This window comes from Musa acuminata, chromosome BXJ1-5 (assembly GCF_036884655.1).
Source record: "Musa acuminata AAA Group cultivar baxijiao chromosome BXJ1-5, Cavendish_Baxijiao_AAA, whole genome shotgun sequence".
Taxonomy (NCBI): domain Eukaryota; kingdom Viridiplantae; phylum Streptophyta; class Magnoliopsida; order Zingiberales; family Musaceae; genus Musa; species Musa acuminata.
The window spans coordinates 11,965,466-11,990,190 of NC_088331.1; the positions used below are offsets into that span (position 1 = coordinate 11,965,466).

Here is a 24,725-nt window from a genome sequence, read left to right on the forward strand (position 1 = left end):
TCCGTCAAGAATGTGTTCCTTCTCAAGGAACACTGCTCTCTTAGCTACAAAGACCTTTTGGTCCTCGAGATGATAGAAGTAATACCCACAAGTTTCCTTGGGGTATCCCACAAATTTACATCGCCTTGTCCTTGATTCTAACTTATCGGGGTTATGTCTTTTAACATGGGCAGAGCAGCCCCAAATCTTAACAACCTTAAGATCAGGCTTCTTCCCTTTCCATATCTCATATGGTGTAGACACTACCGACTTAGTTGGAACTCTGTTCAGAAGGTAAGCTGCGGTTTCTAGGGCATATCCCCAGAATGAGATGGGTAGGTCAGCGAAACTCATCATGGACCGTACCATATCTAATAATGTACGATTTCTCCTTTCAGAGACACCATTGAGCTGAGGTGTATAAGGAGGTGTCCATTGGGATAATATCCCATGGTCCTTGAGGAAGTGAGTAAACTCTGTACTTAAGTACTCACCTCCTCGATCTGATCGAAGAGTTTTGATACTCTTTCCAGTCTGGTTCTCCACCTCATTCTTATACTCTCTGAATTTCTCAAAGGCCTCGGACTTGTACTTCATTAAGTACACATATCCATACCTTGAGAAATCATCAGTAAATGTAATGAAGTAGGAGTAACCTCCAATGGCATGAGTTGACATGGGTCCACATACATCACTATGTATGAGTTCCAACAACTCAGTGGCTCTCTCTCCAGTTCCACTAAATGGAGAGTTGGTCAGTTTTCCACGAATGCAAGGCTCACAAGTTGCATATGACACATAGTCGAATGGATCTAGATATCCATCATTTAGCAACTTTTGAATCCTTCTTTCATGGATGTGACCTAGCCTACTATGCCACAGGTATGCACTGTTCAACTCATCTCGTTTCCTTTTGGACACATTTATATTTATGATATGTGGAGTGGTGTCTAACATAAATAAACCATTATGCAATGTTCCTTTCGTGATGATCTTATCATCTAATAATATCGAACAACCATTGTTCTCAAAAACAAATTTATATCCACTAACTGTTAAACATGAAATGGAGATAATGTTTTTGATAATAGAAGGAACAAAATAACATGCATCTAATGCAATAAAAGCTCCACTAGGCAGATGTAGGGCGACCTCGCCAACAGCTAATACAGCAACTTTTGCTCCATTACCCATCTTGAGGTCCATCTCGCCTCTCTCTAGTCTCCTAGGCCTTGCCAGAACTTGCAACGAATTGCATATATGATAAGCACTACCGGTATCTAATACCCATGTGTTATCATAAGAGTCTGACAAATGGAGACTGATCATAAATGTACCTGAAGCTTCATCAAGCTTTTGTTACGACCTTTCTGCAAGGTACTCTTTGCAGTTTCTCTTCCAGTGCCCATCTTTACCACAGTGGAAGCACTGGCCTTTGTCCTTTGTTGGGTCTTTCTTAGCAACCTTTGCTTTACCTTGTTTGCCCTTGCCCTTTCCCTTCTTAAGGGACCTTTCTGCTTTCCTTTTCTTTCTGGTCTCACCAGTGTAGAGAACTGGCTTCTCTTTCTTAATAGTACTCTCTGCCTCCCTCAACATATTGAGGAGCTCTGGGAGAGTCACCTCAAGCTTGTTCATATTAAAATTCATTATGAACTGTGAAAAGGAATCTGGTAGGGACTGAAGCACAATGTCCACACACAAGTTATCCTCTAGGACCATTCCTAGACCTGTGAGTTTCTCAATCCACTCAATCATCTTTAGGACATGGTTCTGAACCGGTGTCCCCTCAGTCATCCTAGCGCGGAAAAGGCTCTTGGATATCTCATATCGTTGAGTCCTTCCCTGTTCCTCAAACAATTTACGGACATGTAGGAGAATGGATCTGGCATCCATCTTTTCATGTTGTCTCTGTAACTCTGGAGTCATAGAGCCCAACATATAGCACTGAGCAAGAGTGGAGTCATCAATGTACTTCACGTAGCGAGCGATCTCATCCTCGCTTGCCCCTTCTTCGGGCGTAGGCATCACTGTATCAAGGACGTACACGATTTTCTCCGCTGTGAGAACAATTCTCAAGTTACGGAGCCAATCCGTATAATTTGGACCAGTGAGGCGGTTGACATCAAGTATGCCACGTAAGGGATTTGAATAACATGCAGATTTTGCAAGAAATAAACTATCAAGATATGGACTTCTATCTTAATATGCTCCCACTATTTTACTAACGAGTCACGCGACACCCTCAGCACGTGAAACGGAAGTCTCCGGCAGACTTCTAGTGGGGATCAGGATCCAATCAGCGTCTTAGTGTAACCTCGAGGGACTCGACCAATCACACTAAGCCTAAAAGATAGACAACTCTTGCCGATCACAACTCCTTGTGATTCCCGTCCTGTTCGGCCTCCGAATCACCATGGCCTCGAGGGACTCGACCAACCATGATGCTCGGTTAAGTCAACACCTTCGTTACAAGATGAGTCTGATTTGATGATATACCCTCGAGGGACTCGACCAAGCATATCATGCCCTCAGGTCACCGGTGACATCTCTATGTCGTAAGCAAGATAGCGAATCGCGATATAGGTGAGTCTCGAGGGACTCGACCAACTCAACCTACACCGGGATTCGGTTCCTACTCATAACGATGGAAGGCCACGTGGGTCAATCTAATTGCCTCACGTTTACCGACTTAATATTATCGAGAGATGTTTCTATGATTTGGTCTCCTAATATGACATGTCACACATATGCATATTTAATATATATCTACATCGCATGCAAATATATATACATATCTAGTATGTGTATAAGCAATCACACCAGATGATCATGGACCACAACCTAATATGATTAGGCCCGAGCCAGTAGGCCTAATCACTCACATCAAGATCTATGTGTGCAACGGTGCATCTCCATGCCTTGTGATCGTCCATCTCGTCCTCGTCGGTTCCGTCGACATCTTGATGCATCTCCATGCATCACGATCGTCCGTCTCGTGGGTCCCGCTATGGCATCCACGCTCCCGCTGCGCCTCCTCATGTGATTACAACTTAATCATAGGCACGCAGGCCCGACAATAAACGAGAAATATAATGGAGGTTCGCAGACCTCAATAATAATAATCACAAGTACACACATCACACGGTCCATGATCATCCGTCCACACATCATACATCACATGTATAAATAATCATCATCATGTAGGACTACTAGATAATAATAAAAATAATAATCAACTAAACCTTTTAATTAATTAATATTTTTCTGAAATCAGGGACATGTAGGGAATTTCTCAATTCCTAAGGGTATTTTCATAATTTGGACAAAAGACAGAAACTGGAATTTCTCAAATTCCGAGGGGCAAAACTGTCTTTTTCCCAGAAAACCCTAATGCCCTTTCCCCTTTTCGCTGCTGCCGCCGCCGCCACCCTGCCGGCGGCGGCCTGTGCGGCGAGGGGCGGGGCGCTGCCCTCGCCTGCGGGCGGCACGCCCGCTGGCCCCCGCGGGCGTCGCCGCCTCCGCGGGCAGTCCTGCCGGCGAGGCAGTGCCCGCAGGCGGTGCTGCCTCGCTGGCGGCCGCCCCTGCGGGGTTTTTGCCCGTGGGAGCAGCGGCCACAGGCGCCGCTGCCCTGCGGTGCCTCAGCCCGCGCTGCTGCCCCGCGGCGCCTCTACCCGCGGACTCAGCGGCCGCAGGCGCCTCTACCCGCGGGCTGCCAGCCCCGCCGGCAGCAAGCCTGCTGCAAGCAGGCCGCCGGCCGGCTGCTGCAGACACAGCGCTTGCGCATGCGCCGGCGCTGTGCTGCCTGGCTGCGACTGCGGCTGCCGCTGCAGGTGGCTGCAGGCATGCAGATCGAGGGCAGCAACTGTTGCTGCCCTTCCTCGCTTTTGCGTCAACGATTTTGACGTCAAAATTCTTCCTAAACACAATACACGCAGTTCAAAACCAATCATTCGCACGAACAACCTGGCTCTGATACCACTGTTGGGAAATCATAGGGGGCGACATCATATGCGCAGCGGAAGAACAAGAAAACAAAAATCCCCGATTCCCAAAAAGATGTTCATCGTCGTGCGAAGATTGGTGCGCAAAATCCGCAAAAAACACAAAACTGCGTATAGAGATTGTGTTACCTAGGGAGATCGTATATCCCTGTTTCCTTGCAGATCCTTAGGAGAGGATGAAGGAGGTCAAGCGTCCTCCTCTCTAGCGGTGATCCACACAGCAGGGTTGCGACGACGCTCCTCAAAACTCCAGGCCTACTCTGAGGGGGAGAGGGAGAGGAGAATAGGAAGGGCAAGCAAAGACTTAGCCTATGAGGCTGTGAATCCCTCCTATTTATAGAGATCCCGTGTCAAACCCTAATAGGTCCTTCCCTAGTGGGTATTGGATCTGCATCCAATAAGACAAGGGCTCCGTCGGATATCTCATATCCGAACCTCTACTCATCGCAATGCCTACCATATGTGTGTGACCCTCTAGGCCCAATATCGAGCTGGCCGTGAGTCATACCTGTCAGAACTCCTTCTGACTGAGTGAATTATTATCTCTGTAATAATTCACTCGACTCATCGACTACGGAAGTACTAGGCCACTACGCCGTAGTCCCCAGACGATACAGGGGAATCCAATCCATTGGACCTGTCTGTCCTCAGTTACCATGTACCTATAGTCCCTCATCCATCTAATATCCCAGAGACCGTATATCGAGCATGGTGCTGTCAGACCCATACAGTTTCTACTCGAGTCTCGCTCTAATCGGATTCTCCCGGAGAACTCTTTCTCTCTCAACCTGAATGACCCTGGCCAGGGATTTGTCTGAGCAAGAACACATGGGATATTCCTCTCATTATGCCGAGAGTGGATGATCCTCTATTGACACTCAATAGCCCTCGTAAGGTCGACTACCACTCCCAATGACCAGCTGTACTAGATCTGGGGACAGCCAAACCTATAAGTCTGGTATCAAAGAGTGGAGCACTCATACAGGACATCCTTGGTGTCTCAAGTCTAAGGACCAGATACACCACTAGGACTACGGAATCGCTGTCTGACAATAAGGCATCATCAACCATCCAGCATTCCGTAAGCGGATCAATCAGTGAACTCATTCTCCAATGAGCACCTGTACTGTATCCCTAGTGTCCCTACACGAGCAGCTATGAGACCAGCTGCATCCATCATATGGACGGGTATACAGCACACCAGTCTATCCGGTTATCACGATGTCCCTCTCGAGTAACCTATGACCGGGATTATTTAGGATATGTGTTTAAAGGTGAATCGATCTCATTATCGTGATCTCATCACGATCCGATTCCCATTGCACAAATCCAAGGACATCACAATATATATACATTTATGCAATAGTTATAAAGTGATATACGCCAAAATATAATAAGCAAAAAGATTCTGTATCAAGTCACACGTGCCATCACTCACGTGATTGGCTTGCTGGGCACCTATGACTAGCAGTAGCAAGTGTTGAGCCGGAGTCAAGACCAAGATCACGTTGGGGGTTTGAGAGTTTGTCGGAAGTCCGGACGGTAGTTATTACTACCAGCGGTGGTACCGCCCCTGTCAGGCGGTGGTACCACTTGAGCTCGGTCTCCGAGCGATGTCAAGCGATAGTACCGCCCAGACTGAGTGGTGGTACCACTCAATGATAGATAATAGGCGGTAGTACCGCCCAATTATGGCGGTGGTACTACTAGGACCTTGGAAATCTGGGAATGGACACTTTTGAGCTCCGAATTCAAACTGATTTGGGCCTATATAAACCCCACCCTTTCTGCATGAAAAGGAAACCAAAAAGCTTGCTTTTATTCTGAGTATTTAAGAGCTTAAAAGTGTTGTAAAAGCTAGAGTCCTTCTCTCTCTTTCTTTCTAAGTGTTGATCATTCAAGAGAGGAGTGAAAACTTGTAAGGGTTGTCTCCTAAGCCCGTTTAAAAGGAGAAAAGCTATAAAAGGGTGGTTGGCCTTCGCCTATTGAAGGAAGGCCTCTAGTGGACGTCAGTGACCTCATCGGAGGAAGAAGCCAAAAGTGGATGTTGGTTAAGATTGACCGAACCACTCTAAATCTCGGTTTGCATTTATATTCTGCTATTTATCTTAACTGCAAACTGCCTCTATTGCTTTACATCAACTATACTTTCGTTTGCTCTCAAGTTAAAGATCTTTCCGAAATGGTTTTCATCGAAAATAGATTTCATCATACAAAAGTTGTTTTAACCGATGAAAATTTTCTGCTGCACTAATTCATCCCCCCTCTTAGTGCTCTTGATCCTAATAGAGAACCACTTTCTAAAGAACAGGAAGGATTTCAGACTAAGAACAATCGAAGACTACTCAAGCATAAGCTCACGTGATGGTAAACTTGAACCCCTCATGAAATTTTTAAAACAAGAATAAAAAATTAAAAGTGAACTTAAAAAAAAAAAGAAGGTGACTTTGGACGAATCAAACTCATCCAAAGACGAGGAGAAAAACAAAGGCGAGGTGGCAAACTATGCCTTAACGACTTTCTTAAATGAGGTAAACAACTCAAATGAAACTCCTTTAATTTATTTCGAAATTACATAATGCTTTTCATGTGTTATTTTTAATTTAGTTTAATTATTTTTCTTGAAATTTGCATCTTTAATGATGTAATGAAAATGCCAAAAAAAATAGGGATCATGCTAAGTAATTTTGAAAATAATCATGTTTTATGATAAATAAACAAAATGATTTTGATTAAAAACGCCTTATGAAATCATGCTTGATGTTTTAATGATGCTCTATGATTAATGAAATCATGTTTCATTTGAAGTAATGATTTGATATTATACTCAATAAGTTTATGTTTCGAATTTATGCATAATGATTCTTAGATTTATGGATTATCGATTTTTACAAAACGTGACCTTTTAAGTTTCAAACCATAATATATGATTTTTATATAAAAAAACTTAGGCATACTTGTATGAAATCAAATCACTTAGATTAAAACAAAAAGGGGGAATGCATATTTTTCTTAAAAATACCTCTAAAGCTTTTCGATTTTTCAACAAGTGATTCTTAGTGATGAATCTATCTTATATAATCTCTTGAAAATTATCTTGATTTAACGATTTGAATGAGCTTTATCTTGATTTTTTAAAATTTATAACTTGAGATTTCTTTTGCATGAATCAAGATCTCCTATGTTTCTTTTATCCACTTATAAAAGAAGAGATTTGTTGAAATAAATCATGTCTTATGACATTCATGAAAAATTGAGACATTATGCATGAATCGAGTTCTCATGAGAATCTATTTACGTTGTCTTCATTGAATTTTCTTGAAAAGATTTTGATGATTTGAATTTGAACGAGTTTTTACCTATATCGTGATTTTGATTCCTCGGAATTACTTAAGATTTGAATTTGAATCATAAAATTTCTTATGCATAAATTAAAATCTTTTTCTCCTACGTCTCCTTTTACGATTTACTAAAGAGAATATCTTTTTAGGAATTCATGACTGAAATTTTATTTTGAAGATCTCTTACTATTTGATCTTCTATGATTCTACATGCTATATATTAAAAGGAAGTATTATTGAACTCATGATCTTGATTCTCGGAATCAAATCTTGATATTTTCTTTAATTGAATCAAGATCCCTCACTTTTATTCTCGAATGATTTCTTACAGTTTATTAATGAGAATATTTGTCCAAATGAATCACAATGTTTCTATGATTTTTTTTTCTCACAACTTGAGATGATGTGCTTTGAAGTTTGGAACATGGTAAACATAAATTGATTTTTCTTTCATCTTTCGAAACTTCCTTATATTCATTTAATGTATATCTCATCACCTAATTCTTCTTGATATTTTTCATATGATGATATGAATGCATGAAATACTTATGATATTGTGTTGATGCTCTAAAATGATATAAATTTGCTAGCTTATGAGTATCATGTATGATATGATAATTGATAGTTGAACTTCTCCTTTTTGTTGATGACAAAGGGGGAGAAGTATGATGATGTTATATATAAGTTTATGATAATATGTTACTTGGATTTTTGAATCCAAGAGTTCTATCAATATGACATATTGATAGGGGGAGTTTATTTAAACTCCGGGAGTTAAGGTTAACTCCGTCATCAATTAGTTGTCATCATCAAAAAGAAGAAGATTGTTAAATCTCATATTTTGATGGTAAAACCAATTGATAAGTCTTTATGATCTGATCTGTGTTTTGAGTGACGCGGGATGCTTCGATCAGGGAGAGACAATTAAAGCAAGAAGAATCATGTTGTGCTGGAGGAAAACGTGTCAGAAGATTAGACGTCGGGCCGGAGGATCGATCGACATATCGATAGAAGGCTTCGGGCCATCGATTCGGGCATTGGGCCAAGAAGAGCGGATATTGCTCTAAGGATATCGGAGTTGCAGAGATCAAATGATCGATTGGGAAATAGGCTGCAAGATCGGACGATGTGCCGAAGAATCGGACGAAGCGTCGATGGACCAATGACATGTCGGACAACATGATTCATGCTAAGTAATAATTGTCTAAATCAAAGTGTGTTTTTGTATATGCAAGATTAACTATGATAGCAAGGCATAAAGCAAAATGAAGTCCCAAAGTCAAGAACACAATTTCGTTGAGAGTTTGAGAGTTCATTGGAAGTCCGAACGTTAATCAGAAGTTCTACCGGAACCAACCAAGAAGTCCAAGAGCTTGCCAAAGAAGCTTATCGGAACTCACTAAGAAGATCGTCGTGAAGTCCAGGAGCTTGCTAGGAGACCGTCGGAACATTGCCGAGAGATTGTCAAAAGTTCACCGGAAGATCGTCAAAAGAAACCAGACTTATCTTGCTTAGATTATGTCTTAGGAATCATAGTTAGCACATAATTGGAGTTGGGATTGGGAGGTAATGCCATCAACTCTGTTAGGGGCCAATTGGGCCTGAAGTTGGGCTGGTTTGGGCCGGATTCAAGGCCCAACCAGGGTGCTAAAACCCTGGCCGGCGGTGGCACCGCTTGGGGAACAGCACCGCAGGTACTCTAGGCAATGGTATTGCCGACAGTAATGCTGCCAACGGTGGTACCACCCCTGTCAAGCGGTGGTACCGCCCAATGGCAGATCCTACAGCGGTAATACCACCCAAGAATAACGGTGGTACCGCCAGTACCCAGGAAACCTGGGATGAGACCTTTTTAAGCCTTGAGTTTGAATCAACTTGAAGCCTATAAATCCCTCTCTCATCCCTGGTTAATAAACACAAGCATAGAGAGTTTAAAAGTAAGAAAATACTATAGAAATCTCTTGAGAAATCCCCTCCTCTAGCTTAAACTTAGAATTCTATTTAGAGAGGAGTGTGTGCTTATAAAGGTTGTCTCATAAAGCTATGAAAAGGAGAAGAGGGGTGTAAGAAGGAGGTTGATCTTCACCTATTAAAGGAAGATCGATAGTGGATACCGTTGGCCTCGATGGAAGAGGAATCGACGGAGTATATATAGGTCACGACGACCGAACTGCTATAAAAATCTAGTTTGCCTTTTCTTTTGTGCAATTTATATTATTACAAACCTCCTTACTTGCTTACTGCTTTTAATACGTTTACAAATATGCTTTCAAGTTAACATCTTTCGAAATTGGTTTTATCGTACGAAAGAAATTTTCAGAACCGATGTGATTTTACCGCTGCACTAATTCACTCCCTCCTCTTAATGTCGACTCGTTCCTAACAAACATGAGATGATGGTTCCTAGTACACCTCAGCATAATGCTATTGCAGAGAGGATGAACTGTACCATCATGGAAAAGATCAGATGTATGCTTTCACAATCCAAGCTACCCAAAAAGTTTTAGGATGAGGTTTTGAATCTGTTGTTACTGTGATTAACTTGTTACCATGTACAACCCTAGATGATGATGTTGTAGAGCATGTATAGTCAGGAAAATATGTTTCCTATAGGTATTTGAGAGTGTTTGGTTGTCATGCATTTGCACATGTTCTAAACAATGAGGTCCAAGCTAGATGGTAAGACTAAAGAATATATTTGTCTTGGCTACTCACATGATCAGTTTGGTTACATGCTTTGGGATCTAGAAAAGCATAAGGTGTTTAGAAGTATATATGTAGTCTTCTTTGAGGATCAAACCTTTGAGGATTTGAAGAAGAAGGCACTAGCCAAGACTTCTGTAGAAGGATTAGCAGATTGTGACCCAATTACTCCTCCAGTATATCAGGGTGATGGGGGAGATGTACAGGAAGATGGTGTAGAGCCTGATATTGATCTACCTACAGGACATGTTGAGCAAGAAGAAGTTCGAGAGCAACTTCCCGCAGAACCTCAATTGAGAAGATCTTTTAGATAACATCAACCTTCCAGAAGATACTCTATAGATGAGTATGTGATGTTTACTGATGCAGGTGAACCAGTGAGTTACTAGGAAGCAATTGAAAGTGAGCAGAAAATGAAATGATTAGTTATTATGTAGGAAAAGATGGATGCTCTATAGAAAAATTGCATATATAATTTAGTGCAACTACCAAAGGGAATGAAGGCCTTGAAGAACAAATGGGTTTTTAAGTTGAAGACTTAAGAATATTGTTCTCAACCAAAGTACAAAGCTAGATTAGTTGTGAAAGGCTTTGGTCAAAAGAAATATATTGACTATGAAGAGATTTTTTCTCCTTGTTAAAATCTATTCGTGTTGCTCTTGGTATTGCTGCTAGCCGAGACTTAAAAGTTGAGTAGTTAGATGTGAAGATAGCTTTCCTTCATGGTGATTTGGATAAGGAAATTTATATGGAGCAACCAGAAGGCTTTGAAGTTAAAGGTAAAGAGAATTTTGTCTACAAGTTGAAGAAGAGCTTGTATGGGCTGAAGCAAGCTTCAAGACAATTATACAAAAAGTTTGATTCATTTATGATTGAAAATTGATATAAAAGAACGGCTACAGATCATTGTGTGTACATCAAATGGTTTAGTAAGGATTTTATTATTCTCTTATTTTATGTTGATAACATGCTTATTCTTGAGAAAGATATGTCTATAATTGACAAGTTGAAGAAGGAACCGAGTGAGTCTTTTGCAATGAAGGACATGGGGCCAGTAAAGCAAATATTGGGCATGTAGATTTTCCGTGATAGAAAAAATAAGAAGATTTGGTTGTCATAGGAAAAATACATCGAGAAAGTATTGGAAAGGTTCTGAACAATGCAAAGCTAGTTGGTTCTCCTCTTATAGGTTACTTTTTAACCTAACCCTAGATCTAATAAGGGGGGTGTAGTGACTGTGAAAATAGGGAAAAACAATTGCAGTAACGAGGTAGAAAACTACAGTAGGATTCAAAAAAAAAGGAGAAAATGATAGAAAAACAAGAGAAGGAAAGGGAAGAAGATAAGGACAACGTAGAGAGACTATTCTTAATCATCCAAGCAACGTTCTCATCTCAAGTTAGATTAGATCTACAATAGATTCTTGTTGTAATTACTTAGGAAAAATTTGGATATTGTGCATAGTGACGTAATCCTTATATCCCAATTATTCTCTTGAGATTGTTGCATGGGTTTTGGACAAGTCTTCCATTTAATTCCACTACATGTTATGACCTACTTGTATTTATTCGTATACAAAAGTTTATTTATCTTTTTATATCCCATCACGTAAATGAACAGGAAGTCGATGCCCAAGAACCATGGGCCGCGGAAGAAAAAGTTGCACCCGACCACCCTAAGGAGGTCGGTGCACCAATCATGGAGGTGGTCGAGGTTGAGCAGAAGCCCCGGGAGCACCTGACGAGCGGCCAATCCACTGGGACGCTCGACCTCCGAAAGACTTGGCCGAAGTAGCAGAAGAAGACGAAGCAGACGATAAAGAGATGGACCTCAGGGTACGATCGCAAGAAAGCCTTGGCAGCCGCGAAGCAACTGCCGGCCATGGCTGCTGTCGGAGAAGACATGCTATCAGTTTACAGAAGGATATGCCGTATCTATATGGCGATCGGTGCTGGGAAGGGACGGCGAGGGAAAACGACATACCGACAGACACGTCAAGCCTACCAGCACGGTGATCTCTCCGGCGCTGACTGCAGCCACTGCACTTATACTCGTTCCGAATGTTGCAATCCGGTCCACACCAAGAGGAGGTACTGGTTCAGCCACGTCGTGTGGTAACTCGAGACGCGTACAATTCTTTCATGACGAGTTCAACGGAAACACCATGCACACCGTGCATTCATTGTCATATGAAGGTCGACAAAGGATCGCAACTCATCGGTCAATTAGCCAACAGCCTCGTTCAAGATGTATTTTGTTTTTGTTTGCATCTACTCTCGCTGAGAAGGTCTTTGCATTAGTGGTGTTGAAAAGGTTCGAACCGAATCATTATTGAATTAAATTAAAAAATAATTGGATTCAATTAAAGTAAGATACTTTTGAAACTAAATCATTTTGGATCTATTTAATTGAACTAGTTTAAAATCGGTTAATCCGATTCTATTAACCGATTAACTAGTTTTTAATTTTAAATAATTAAAAAATATATATTTCAAATAAATGGTACTATTGGATTTGATGAATCGGTTCAGTTTAATCGAACCAAATTAGAATTTTGATCCAATTGGACTTATATTTTTAAAATGTTTATATCACAAATATCATTCTAAGTAATCGAAATAATTGAATCTATCACAAATATCATTGTATGTAATCTAAATAATTGAACCTATGCATAAGTAATTTTTATTTTTTATTGAAAGATGTTATAGAGGAATAACGACTTTGTTTTTTTGACGAAGATATACAGTGATGTATATAAATCAACAAAGAAATTTATACAAGTCAATAAAAGGATTATTAACACAGAAGAATTATAAAAAATATAGAGTTTATACTTGAGACAAGAGTGTAAGGCCAATAATAAGATAGGAGGAAGAGCACAAAGACGAAGGAAGAGTGGTGAACTCGTAGAGTTTGGAAAGATATTTTAGAGTGTTTAGGGTATTTGGATTAAGTTGGTATTTTAAAATTAAAATCGATTCAGTTTGATCTAAAAAGAATATCCTCTCAATTTATATTATTCTAGACTAAATTATTGATGAATCGGATTTGATTTAGATTTAATTCGGGATTGACTCGATTTTCCAGTTCTATGTAAACACACTACTTTGCATCAAATCAGAAATGATGAAACGAAGATACGCACACCCAACTGTTTTTGTGGTTGTTGCGAGACTTCCAATGCTATAGTTAAAGCTTAATGCCCACCCAACTAGTATGTGATTATCTTTACTCCAAATCGACAATAGCTAATGCAGATCAACATCCAACAAAGGAAATGCTGATTGAGTACTAGTGACAATGGGAGGAGTGGACCACCCAACTGCTATTGGTACGTGAGGAGTGGACCACTCAACTACTATTGTTACGTGACTAAACCCTAAACATGATAATTAAGTAAGAGATGTTAATGCATGTTTTGGCTCTTCGGAACACCATCCAAACCCCAAAGGTTGTAAGCCTTGCAAAACTTGTTGACTTTGCCGTCCACCACAATGCAAACCATACTAGTTATCGTCCACCACCCGCAACCTGTGCTTTGCCGTCCACCACAATGCAAACCATACTAGTTATCGTCCACCACCCGCAACCTGTGCTTTGCCGTCCACCATGCAAACCATAAAAGGTTGTTAGTTTTTATGGAGCATACTCCACCGACAGTGTTGCATCTGAATCATCTTATCATTAGAATCAAAGCCCATGATTCTATGATAGGCTTAATTGTTTGCCTCTTGCATCTTCTTACCTCCACAAATACTTCGATCCAAATCGGTAAGGAAGACGTCTTGCTCTGCTTTTTGTTCTTGATGACCTTGTCGAGCTTTGAAATAACTGTAAGATTATATAACCCTATTTAATTAAGTAAGATATATTATAGATATTATTGGATTCTGATTATGGCTATTGGCCAATAAAAAAGGAGTCTAGGATTCCTTAGGAAATAATCTTGAGGGGAAAAACTCTTCTAATAACTTATCCTAAACCCTCTGCTCTCGTCTATAAATAGACAGGACCTCTAAGGGTTTAGTGTGTATCTAAGTAGCACTAATCGAGAGATTAAGATTTTTTAATCCGAATATAGAGCGTTTGTAAATCAGGTAAGGTTTATTCTTCTGAATAACAAGAAATGTACGCATCGTAATATTGTTAGATTCAATTTATTTGATTTCAATCTTGGCATAAAAGTTTTTCCGCATTACAGATATTACAGATAGCATGATTACAGATTTTATGCTAATAATTGGTATCAGAGACAAGTTCTTAAGATCAAATATATTGAATTTATTATTTTTTATTACGATGCCTGATGATTCGTCGGATATTATTGATCTGTTTTTTCTATATGATTTGCTCTATTATTGATTATGAGTAATGTATAATTTTATATTTGATTGATGAATTTATTGTTTACTATCATTGATGTTATTGAGATGATCATCTCTATTGATCGTTGTCAACGAAGGGCCATGTACCACCCCACAGTCGCGCATCACGGTCGTGCGCTGGCAACAGTTTGCTTGCGAGCGGTGGCAGCACCACGGGAATCTCGCACTGCCTATGAACGCGGTGCCTGCAGAAGGGTGATGGCCAAGCGCAGGCAGGAACCGCGGCAGCCGCGCGCAGGTAGTGGCAACGGTCGCGCGCGGGCACAGGTGGCACATGTAGCGCCGCGGCGTGGCAACCGCGCACCGACGACGGCCACACGTGGGTAGGCCATGCACAGGCGGCAACCACGTGCGGGCAGGAACCACCGCAGCAGCCGCTCATGGGCAGAGGTAGCCCCAGCGGCCGCATGCTAGCAACAGCTGCGGCCAGCCATGTGCGCCGTCCACAGGAACGGCCAGGAGCGAGTAACGACAACGCGGCGGCGGCAAGGCAGATTAGGGTTTTTGGTATAATTATGGTTTTGACCTCGAGGCTAGAGTTTTACAAAATTATAGTTCTGCCCTTTGCAAATTTCGTAATTCTAGTTTATGTTCGGTCAATATATTTACAGTTTTACCCTCAGGTCTAATTTTTGACAAATTACAGTTCTCCCCTTCATAAATTGCATATTTTCAATTTATATCCTATCAAATATTTATAGTTTTATCATTATGAAATTAAGAAATTTGGTTTATATTTTCAATTATAAAATTGATAAATATGATTTATTATAATTATGATTAAATTTAATCATTATTATAGTTTTGATTATTTGATTGGATTTAATTTTGATTAAAAAACTATAAATTATGGTTTATTTTATAATTTTCTCATTTGAATTATTGATTATACATGTGGTAAATAAAATCCAATTATTGTTCTTGGATATTTATTTAGTTATTCACATGTATATATTTGAAATTATGAAATAATATTTACCTTTCATATGAAGGCATGATTTATATGTTATCATGATTATCATATGAGTTTTCTTTTGCTGATAAATGTTCAATAATTATTATGATTATTATTCTATTATTAAACTACTTAGCATTAATGTTCAATAATTATTATGATTGTTATTCTATTATTGAACCGCTTAGCATTAATGTTCAATAATTATTATGGTTGTTATTTTATTATTGAACTACTTAGCATTAATGTTCAATAATTATTATGGTTGTTATTCTATTATTGAACTACTTAACATAAATTAAAGAAATTTGATTAATATTATTTATAATTCATCTCCCTAAGTTTTATCTAACTTGTACCTACTAAAGTGGCTTAGAATGATAGACTTTTGTGATATGAATTACAATAAAAGTTTTATCATCTATAGGACATTTTAGATTGTATTTTATATTTTTGTATTAGTCTCACCAAAGTGACTTGGACCAATAATTTATAAAATACATTTTGAAATTAGTCCTAAATGATATTAAATAAAATAATATTCACAATGGCAGCATGAATCAGAAATTTAGTGAATATTATTTATAATTTATCTTCCTAGAACTGTATGGCAGAAAGGATGAACAGAACCATTGAAGAAATGATTAGGTGTATGCTTTCCCACGCCAAGTTACCAAGTCATTTTGGGGAGGCTATGAGAACTACAGTTGATCTGATAAATCTTTCTCCATCAGTTCATTTGAAAGATGATGTTCCAGAGAGAGTATGGAGAGAAAAAGATATATCTTATAATCATTTAAGAGTCTTTGGGTGTAAAGTATTTGTTCATATTCCTAAAGATGAGAGGTCCAAGCTTGATAGTAAAGCAAAAGCATGTATCTTCTTGGGATATGATCATGAAGAGTTTGGGTACAGATTATAGGATCCAGTGAACAAAAAGATTATTAGAAGCAGAGATGTTGTGTTTCTTGAAGACCAATTGTTTGATGATGGTGATAATATTGAGAAGCCAGAAACCTCTGTTTATATTCTTTGGAGTTTGGGTCCAGTTTCTTCACTTGTAGTTCATGATGATCATGGGGGAGATTAACAAGAAGATTGTGGTGAGAATACCAGTGATGATACACCTACAATTGATGATACTGAACAAACTAAACAAGCACCTCCACCACCAGTTGAGATTCCATTGAGAAGATCCACTAGAGAGCGACAACCATGCAAGAAGGAGAGCCAGAAACTTACCAAGAAGCTATTCTACATGAGAATAAGAATGAGTGGGTTAAAGCCATGCAAGATGAGATGAGATCCTTGCTTGAGAACCACACTTATGACTTGGTAAAGATGCCTAAAGAGAAGAAAGCTCTCAAGAATAAGTGGGTTTACAAATTGAAGACTGAAAACAATAGCTCACAACAAAGATACAAGGCACGACTAGTTGTGAAAAGATTCAGTCAGAAGAAAGGTATTGACTTTGAAGAAATATTTTCTCCAGTTGTGAAAATATCCTCTATCCGAGTTGTTCTTAGTTTGGCTGCCCGCTTGAATTTAGAAGTTGAGCAACTTGATATAAAAATAGCATTTCTTCATGGTGATTTGGAAGAAGAAATTTACATGGAGCAACCAGAAGGTTTCAAAGTCAAGGGAAAAAAAAATAAGGTGTGTAAGCTTAGGAAAAGCTTATATGGACTCAAACAGGCACCTAGACAGTGGTATAAAATGTTTGATTCCTTTATGATGAGCCAAGGGTATGATAGAATCACATATGATCATTGTGTGTTTATGAAGAAATTTTCAGATGATGATTTTATTATTTTACTGCTATATGTTGATGATATGCTGATTGTTCGCCATAATATTGGAAAAATTGGAAAGCTTAAAAGAGAACTAAGTATTTTGCCATGAAAGACTTGGGATCGGTGAAACAAATACTTGGCATGAAGATTCTTCGTGATAGGAAGAAAAGGAAGATTTGACTATCTCAGGAGACTTACATTGAAAAGGTTCTTGAAAGATTCAACATGAGTAAAGCCAAAGCAATTTGTTCTCCACTTATAGGTCATTTCAAGCTTAGTTCGAAATAATGTCCTACAAGTGAAAAAGAAAAAGAAGAAATGTCTAGAGTGTCTTACTCATCTGCAGTATGTAGTTTGATGTATGCTATAGTTTGTACTAGGCTAGATATAGCTTATGCAGTTGGAGTTGTCAGCTGATTTCTCTCTAATCTTGGAAAAGAACATTGGGCAGTAGTGAAATGGATATTAAGATATCTAAGAGGTACTTCCAGGTTGTGTTTATATTTTAGCAGTGATGAACTTGTGTTAGAAGGTTACACAAATGCAGACATGGCAGGTGATACCGATTCTAGGAAGTCCACTTCGGGATTCTTGATGACATTTGCAGGAGGAGCAGTCTCTTAGCAGTCTAAGTTACAGAAGTGTGTTGCTCTATCAACCACAGAAGTAGAATACATAGCAATTACTGAAGCTTGCAAGGAAACTTTATGGATGAAAAAGTTTCTACAGGAATTAGGCGTGAAACAGGAAGGATATACTGTTTACTGTGATAGTCAGAGTGTCATTCACCTCTCCAAGAATTCAACATACCATTCTAGATCCAAGCATATTGATGTGAGATATAACTGGATTCGTGATGTGCTTGAGATTAAAGAATTACAGTTGGAAAAAGTGCATACTAATGAGAATGGATCAGATATGTTGACAAAGTCTTTGCCTAAGGAGAAGCTTGAAGCATGTAAGCGAAGAGCGGGCTTGGTACAGCCCACCATATGAGTTGGAGGGGAAGAATTGTTAGGTCCAGCCTATATGTGGGCTTGGACAAATTGGGTTGTTTGAGCCCAAATTAAATAAATTAAAAAGAGAGAGAGAAAGGGCAAAATTAGTAAGTACAGCGTGCATGTGTGCATGTGAGCGTGCACAGTGCGGCGGCGTGCAGAGAAAAGAGGAGAGAGAAAGTAAGGTTTCTGAGTTTTCTGCTTGTCGATCGGTGGCCAAACGTTGTCAGTTTTGACCCAAATTTTATGTGGAGAATCCTTGCAACAAAATTTACAATCCTAACGGTGTTGATCTACATTTTACCCTCTCTAAGGTATTTTCTTGTTATATCTACTTTGTAAGACCTAGAATTCTCTATGAGGAGATCTGATGAAGATATGCTATTCTTGAGCTAAGATCTATGATCTTGATGTTATTCCGATCCTCTAGTTATTCTAGAGAAGATCTATTATAAACCTGTTATCATTACTATTAATAGTAGAAATTTGAGGTGGACTACGGTCCCGTGGTTTTTCCCACATTGGATTTTCCACGTTAAAAGATTTGGTCTCATTATGTGATTGATTTTTGCTCTATTGTTTATGCTGTGCCGGTTGATATTTACATTTGGATACCAAGTTGGTATTTTGATGAGGAACCCATTTTGATACACAAAGAGGGAAAAGAATATTCTGCTTTAACAGGTTTTTTTCTCAACAGGTACCACCACGTAGAACATCTAGGAGACTAAGTCCCAAGCAGTGCCACTACCGACCTTGGTGATGCCACCGCTGGCCATGACTTTAAGTGCTGAATTGGCTATTCAATCCAGCCCAATTCAGTCCTATTAAGGGCCTAGTTGGTCCCTAACTGAGTTAATGGGATTATCTCCCAATCCTAACTCAACTTAAGGTCTAAATACAATAATTAAGAAATTTAATAAAGCATTCTTGTTCCGGTTCGTCAATTGTTCTTCCAGCGAGCTTCCAACGATCTTCTGACGTACTTCCGATGATCTCTCGATAATGTTCCAGTGGACTTTTAGCAAGTTCCTAGACTTCACGACGATCTTCTTGGCGAGTTCCGATGAGCTTCTTTGGCAAGCTCCTAGACTTCTCGGTTAATTCCGACAGAACTTCTAACGAACGTCCGGAGTTCCGACGAACTCTCGAACTCCCAACGAAATCTTGATCTTGACTCCGGCATAACATTTGCTTTGTGTATTACTGCTATTGTAGTTAATCCTGCATACTTTTCTCAACATATAGATTAGATCAAACAATTGACCAATTGATTTCATCATCAAAATCTGAGATTCAACATTTATCACTTTATATTGCTTGTTGCATATATGCATATGTATATTGTGATGTCCATGGATCTGTACAATAAGAATTAGATTATGATAAGATCATGATAATGAGACCAATTCGCCTTTAAACACATATCCTAAACAATCCCGGTTATAGGTTACTCGAGAGGGACATCGAGATAACTAGATAAACTAGTATGCTATATACCCATACATATGATGGAGGCAGTAGTCTTATAGCTGCTCGTGTGGGGATACTATGGCTATTGTGCAAGTGCTTATGGGAAAATAAGTTTACTGATTGATCTGCTCACGAAATACGAATGGTTAATGATACTTGATTGTCAGACAGCGATTTCGTTGTCCTAGTGGTGTATTTGGTCCCTAGACTTGAGACACTAAGGATGTCCTATATGAGTACTCCATTCTTTGATACTAGAATTATAAGTTTGGAAATTTTAAATCTAGTGCTAGGATCAAGTCGGCACTAAGAGAGGGTAGGGGGGTGAATTACTGCTTATGATAAAATCATGTTGATTTGAAAAATTCTTATTCGATGAAAATCGATATCGGAAAGCATTTAATTTAAAAATGCATTCATAAGCATAGTGAAAGTAGTAAGGAGGTAAATCAGTTTGCAATATGAGAATGACAATGAAAAGTAAAACAGAAATGCAAATCAAGTTTTATAGTGGTTTGGTCGTTGTGACTTACGTCCACTCTCGATTCCTCTTCACTCGAGGCCACCGGCTACTACTACCCGATCTTCTTTCAATGGACGAAGATCAACTACACTTTTATACTTCTTTTCTCCTTTTTATAGGTTTAGGAGATAACATTTACAACCACTCACCCTTCTCTTAAACTTCACCCAACACGAGAGGAGTTCTCACAATATTACAATATCGTTTTCCTTTCTTTTTTCTCTCAGTTGATGTGTTTTCTATGCTGGGATGAGTGAGGTTCTTATAGGCCTCAAATGGATTCAAATTTATAGCCAAAATAATCTCATCCCTAGTTTTCGAGGTACTAGCAGTACCATTGTCAGTATTGGGTGGTACTATCGCCTGACACTCTGACACTGGGCGGTACCACCACCTAATTTGGTGGTACTATCACCTGATAGAGCCTCAGAGATTAGACTCTAGCGATACCACCACTTGATAGCCATTTATGGCCGATAGTACCACTGCCCAATTTGGGCGGTACTATCGCCCAAACTCCTAGGAGGTTGATAGAACCCTTGTAGATTCTAAGCTTGGGGTTAATCTCTTTAGAGGATCGGCCTTCTTTGAACTCTATAGGGGTTCCTTCCTCCAAATTGCTGCTTAAAGGCTATAGAAAAAATTCATCTATTGCTTGTTAAAAGAGGATGAATACATAGCTATTTATAGGGCTTCTAAACCCTAACTCCTAATAAGACTCCTACTCAAGACTCCTATTCCTTTACAACTCCTAATGCTTCTCTAAGAAATAACCTCCTAACCCTAGCTGGCCTCTTCACCTCTTTAATAAGGGTCAGCTAGGTAGGTTAACATGAATGCTCCTCTCTATTAGAACTCTCCTAGCTAGAGTGCTAACAGACCCGCTCTCTTTAAATTAGCCTTATTCTCGAGGCTAACAATTCATGAATTCTGGAAATTTGATCTTCAAGTCATCATAGTTCTCCCAAGTGGCACCTTCGGCTGGTAAGTTCGCCCACTTTATTAGCACTTCAGTAGTGGGTCGTCGTCATCGAGTCACGACCCGTCGATCAATAATGGCACTCGGCTGAGTCTGGAGTTCTCCTTGGATAGTCATATTTGGTGGATGGCTTTGGGCTATCTCCAAGCACCTGTTCATCACTTCCGTCTGGCCATCGGTTTATGGGTAATATGTCACACTCCTTTTCAATTTAGTGCCCTGCATCTGGAATAACTCTATCCAAAATTTGCTCGTGAAGATGCAAGTAGAATTTGGCACAAGCACAATGCATCTCTTATAGCGCAATCCTTTATGTCTCAACTGTAATGAGCCACGAAGCCTGGTGCTTCCTCCAATTTTTTTATGATCTTACTAGTCTCCGAATCTTCCTACCATTCCCTCTTAATATTCTCAACGAAGTCGCTGGTCGGAAGTGAAACGGTCGAAAATTCAACTTGCTCGGGTAGTTGTGAAAGCCTATTTGCAATAATATTCTCTTTCCCCTTTTTGTAAGTTATTTCATAATCATATCCAAGAAGCTTTGTTACCCATTTTTGCTGCTCAGGGGAAGATATCTTCTGCTCTAAGAAATTTTTTAGGCTTTTATGGTCGGCCTTAATTTGAAAGCATCGCCCGATCAAGTATAGTCTTCACTTGGCCACCACATGCACAATCGCAATCATCTTCTTGTCCTAAATAGTCATCTTGAGATGGGAAGGACATAACACCTTACTGGTATAAGCGAGCGGGTAGCCATCTTGTATTAGTACAGCACCAATTCTGACTCCAGAGGCATCAGCTTCAATAACAAAAGTCTTACCGAAGTCAGGTAGCGTTAGTACGAGCATTGTCATCATGGCTGCCTTAAGTTTGTCAAAGGCAGCAGAGGCTTTGTCCGACCATTGGAAGACATCTGTTTTCAGTAGAAAAGTGAGGGGTGCGCTAATCTTCCCATAGTCCTTAACAAATTTTCGGTAGTAGCCTGTTAGTCCAAAGAACCTACGTAGTAATTTCACATTTGTAGGTTTCAGCCAGCCTTGCATTGCTTCAATTTTTGTTGGGTCTACCGCCACTCCTTCTGATATTATGTGCCTAAGGTACTCTACTTTTTGCTAGAGAAAACTATACTTTGGTTGCTTAACAAAAAGAGTATTCTCCCGAAGAATCGTCAAAACAACTCGTAAATGCTGAAAGTGAGTCTCAAGAGAAGGGTTTGTAAATGAGAATATCATCGAAAAATACCAGCATAAATTTATAAAGAAAGTTTCAAAAAATATTGTTCATGAGACTTTGGAAGGTTGAATGAGCATTAGTGAGTCCAAAAGGTATTACCAAGAATTCATAATGGTCGTTATATGTGCGGAATACAATTTTAGGAATGTCGTCTTCACATACCCGAATTTGGTGGTAACCGGATCGGAGGTCCAACTTCGTGAAGACTCGAGCTCTTTTTAACTCATCAAGAAGTTTATCCGTATTGGGTACTTGTTCTTGACGATGATGTCATTTAAAGCTTGATAGTTAATACACATCTGTCAAATTTCGTCCTTCTTGTATACAAGTAGCATCGATGAGAAATAGGGGTTGCAACTTGGTTGAATCACTCCTATTTCAAGCATCTCCTCGTGGATGTGTGCATATCGGTAGTACTGAGCATTTTGAAAAAAACAAAAACAAGTAGCACCGTGGACATTTTGAAATATTATCCTATTCCCCCCCCCCCCCCCCCCATGGTGGGGGCAGCACTGTATGTGTTGTTTCTTCGTATCATCTACACGTCGATGTCTCTTCGTATATATTTAAAATAAATTAAGGTTCATTTTAATCATCATAAATCGTGGATCATTTAAATTTTTATAATTTATTCATATCTAAAATAATTTTTACATCATCAAAAATAATTAAGAATAAACTTACATTTTTAAAAATTACTAGAGTAAAAAAATAATTTAATTTAAACTCAAACTTTCTAGGGTTAAAATGCTTGGCGAAGGTTCTATTCTACGAGCGTGGTTGACAAATCAAATCTTTGTAGCTGATGTGATCACGTCAAAAAGAGAATGTTTGGCTGAGAGAAAACACAATTAATTTGGATAAGATTCATACCCCTACTCTAGTAACAACAAAACAGACCAGTTTTAGAATAATATTTATTTCTTATCCTAATCTCAATATGATTGAGACTAGACTGGTGATGTACGCCAACATTCTAAAGAACCAATGGCACAGAGAGAAGAAAATATCTCACCAATCAAAGATGACGAACCCCATGCAGCATTGACGACGCCTAAACTGCAGCTGTTCGATTTCACTGACAGTAAGACGAGTTAGTAGTTTTCTTGCTCCAATCTATATTTATACCTTCGTGAGATGATGACAATCATGTCTGAATCTCGTGTACTTTAGTAGTTCTTTCGTTCTTTCTTTAAAAGTTCTCATAAGCACCTTGGATACTCGTGGAAATGCTTCTTTGTCGTGGACATGTGGTGGCCATGGAGTTATGGAATGGGTTGAATCTTGTCTTGTCCTATTGCATGGTGGGGGTGCCCAGCACTGCATGTGTTTGTTTCATCTTATCATCTACACGTGCATGTCTCATCGTACATATTTAAAAAAGATTAAGATCCATTTTAATCATAAACTTTTACTTGTGTCTAAAATAATTTTTATATTTTAAAAAATATAATATATAAAACATCACCTCTAAATTAACTAACGTTAAAATCTATCGTAATAGATCATTAATATAATGATATATGTAATTTAAGTTTAAAAAAAATTTAAGATATATTTTAGCTCTTGTGGTTTTAGTCATAGACCACTTAAGTCATTATTATTTACTCATGTCTAAAATAACTCATATATTTTTAAAAATATTACATATAAATCCCTCCTTTCAAATTTGAGTTAATAGACATTAAAATATACTTATATAACATGTTAACTCATAATAAATTATTCATATAATAACATAGATAATTTAAATTTAAAAAATAGTTAAGGTCTATCTTATCAAGGAAGAGGAAGCAATGAAGATTATAGTGATAAAGATAAGAGAGATCGAAGGTGGAGATGAGAGAGAGTTGAACCACCACATTATAGGCCTGACGGGTGAGGGAGGCAAGAGAGGACGAAGTGGGAGGCTATGGGGATAAAAATACTCAAGAGGAGGAAGAGGGACTAAGAGACCACTGCGTACTTAGCATCGGACTAGTTGACGCACATCCACTTGAGGTAGGACTAGAAGCTCCTAAGCTCATCGTTAACATGAGAGAGACTACGTGTGTACGACACCCTACTAGGCAATAGCGACTCAATGTTGTAGTTGATGGTTGCTTCCATGATGACGCCTCCTCCTACCATTGATGATGGTCTCGGTTTCTTTTAAAAACTTAAATTACATGTTGTTATATTAATGGTTTATTGTGAGTCAACATGCCACATAAGTAGACTACAACTCAAACTTGATGAGAGAAGCTTATATGCTATATTTTTAAAAATATAAGGATTATTTTAGATATTAATAAATCATAATGGCTTAAGTAGTCCATAACCAAAACTATTTGAGTTAAAATAGATTTTAATCCTTTTT

The 24,725-nt window shown here is 39.0% G+C and overlaps 1 pseudogene; it reads right to left on the reverse strand.

The window, feature by feature from the left end:
* LOC135673895 (noroxomaritidine synthase 2-like) overlaps positions 1 to 11,907 on the reverse strand; it is a 96,707-nt pseudogene extending 84,800 nt beyond the window's left edge.
* Between the last annotated feature and the right edge of the window lie 12,818 nt (positions 11,908 to 24,725).